Source organism: Bombus affinis, unplaced genomic scaffold (genome assembly GCF_024516045.1).
Source record: "Bombus affinis isolate iyBomAffi1 unplaced genomic scaffold, iyBomAffi1.2 ctg00000078.1, whole genome shotgun sequence".
NCBI lineage: Eukaryota > Metazoa > Arthropoda > Insecta > Hymenoptera > Apidae > Bombus > Bombus affinis.
Window position 1 is genome coordinate 810,443 of NW_026108827.1, and position 2,490 is coordinate 812,932.

Here is a 2,490-nt window from a genome sequence, read left to right on the forward strand (position 1 = left end):
GTATTGGTTTTTAAAATCAATATATCTAACCAATGGGCACACTTTTAACAAGGGTGATGGAACATACCAAAAATCTTTCAAGATGGTCTTGGCAACGGAAGAGTCGAAAATATGACAATTATAAATGAAAAATTCTAATATTTTACAGCTGACAACGATAAAGAACTCCAGATATTCTCCTAATTAATTTACAACAAATTCGCGTATATGATCGATAGCTGACGTCACTGTGTCCCACAGCCCTTGTAAAACGATAAGAATTTCCTGGAAAAACTTGTAGCCACGAAATGAAAAAGATGATAAAACTTCTAACAAGAGTACTGAGACGAGCAACTTTGTACTTACCCCTTCGGAGTAGGGAACGTGATTAAACGTCCGCGAGTTCGAAACTTTTGTAAGTCACTGCACGGCCGCTGCTTATGGTGGAAATGTAATAGATATAAGTACAGAGCGCGTGAGCGAACTAAAAACGCGATATAGGGGTAAAGAGAGAGACCGTTCCGTCCTTCTCTAATGCCCGCGTACTTGTACCGGAAATGTGTAACAACGGTAAACAAGCGCCGTCAGTGTCCACTAGTGTGCATGCCTGATTAAACAAGGACAGAAAATGCTTATATACAGCCTTCTCTTTCTATTTCCATGTCGCATCCATCTTACTATACAGTAGACAGGATTCGACTATTCCATCATTATATTCGCACCCTGCTTACGTGTGAACTAACATTGCCATGACAACAAATCGTTCGTCTCCTGTTTGATGCTCAGTTTTCAACGGAGTTGAAGGGAAACTTTATAAGAGAAAGGAAGTGACGGATTGTCTCAAAGTAATAAACGAAAATTCTCGTAACTATCGAGAAACGATAGTCAATACAAGGATATCATTATCACATTTAAAACTATTACAATAAACGGTGATTTATCGCTGCAAGGTACCACAAATAAGATATCTCATAATTTGCGAAAAGAGGTAAGGAATATTCTAGATTTTAGACTTTGGAACTTCCATGACAGTCATGAGTGTGTTTTGTCATTGATTTGCCATATTGCGTTTTTCACAATTGTTGTTCATTTTTTGCGATATTTTACACTCGCACATAGTATCTATGATTTTTTCTTTCGATAATTCTTATAATTATTGTCAATAATTAATTATTTATAACCATTTACGCTGTATTATATATCATTAAGATTTATCTTTGCACGTATCAAGATAGTAGATAACAAAATTATGTTTATATATTTATATTATGTGTATATATTTAGATATCTTCTTAGTTGCAATTTTTTCGAATAGTATCGGTGACCAATCGAAATAGAAATTAGTGCGGAAAGAGGGGAAGGAACCAAAATTTGAAAATCGACATCGGTAACTCAGTAGTTATAGAATAACTCAATCGATAACGTAGATTAACTAGTTATAAATGAAAATATATATAAATTCAAACTTTAAAAATTAGAAATTAAAAAGCAGAAGGCAAAAAATTATCGCCGAGGATTTATATAATAATAAATAGACAGTACATTCTTTTTGTCTGTCTTACCGAGAAATAAAACAGTTAATTGATGATTATCGTATAGTGTGTACTCATAGCATAAAATTTGTTCAATGAATTAAAAATTATATTTTTTAGATATGTAGACATTAGCGATGTATTAATCCGGGAAGCTCGTCTACCTCGGAAATATCGAGTCTGCGACAACGTCGATTTGGAAATTATTCTTACAGAATATGAAAATTATTATTACAAGATGAAATTCCAAAAATATCCTATATTGTGCAAGAAAATAACTGAAAAGGAAATAAAGACGAGGGAAATGACAAATGCGAACAAAGTGTAAGAATTTAAATTATTTAACACTATTCAACGTTCTCAACGTATTCAACGTATCGATTACAATATCATTCAATCTTCGAAGAAGTAGTAAAACGTGTCAAATCTGTTAGCAAAGAAACGAGAAGTGAGTCTGTGAAAGGGAGGAATGTACAACAGAAGATGACGGGTGACGCTACGGATGATATTAATCTCGCAATAACATTGACACCAATTTTCGCCAATGAAAGCGATGAATCTTCATCAGAAGAGGAGAGCTATTTAACATCTTAATGGAACAATCTACGCAATCAAAGATATCAAAATAGGCTCAGAAGCTTTATATAGACAATCTGGAATTATGGAAGATTATTGAAGACATTTCATGCGTAAGTTATTTTCGATTAATATACGTATTGTAAATACTGATTTCAGTAAAGCTTTAAATAACGAATTACATAACATTTACGGAAATTAATACGGAGATTATGCGCCATTTCATCTTTGTATTGTCGCAGGAAATCATACTGACAAAATTAAATGTATATTGGGACAACATCGTAGGCCTAGAGGAATGTAAATCTGCTATTAAGGAGGCCATTGTGTATCTCCTCAAGTACCTTATCTTTTTTAAAGGCCCATTTTCTCCCTGGAAAGGTATTCTGCTATACAAGCAATT

The 2,490-nt window shown here is 33.6% G+C and overlaps 1 long non-coding RNA gene across 1 annotated transcript; it reads left to right on the forward strand.

Moving 5' to 3' along the window:
* The first annotated feature begins 592 nt into the window (after positions 1-592).
* LOC126927187 (uncharacterized) lies at positions 593-2,105 on the forward strand. The gene is made up of 2 exons (XR_007715268.1): positions 593-1,835; positions 1,946-2,105. It is a non-coding gene; the product is annotated as an uncharacterized LOC126927187 (long non-coding RNA).
* The last annotated feature ends 385 nt before the right edge of the window (positions 2,106-2,490 follow it).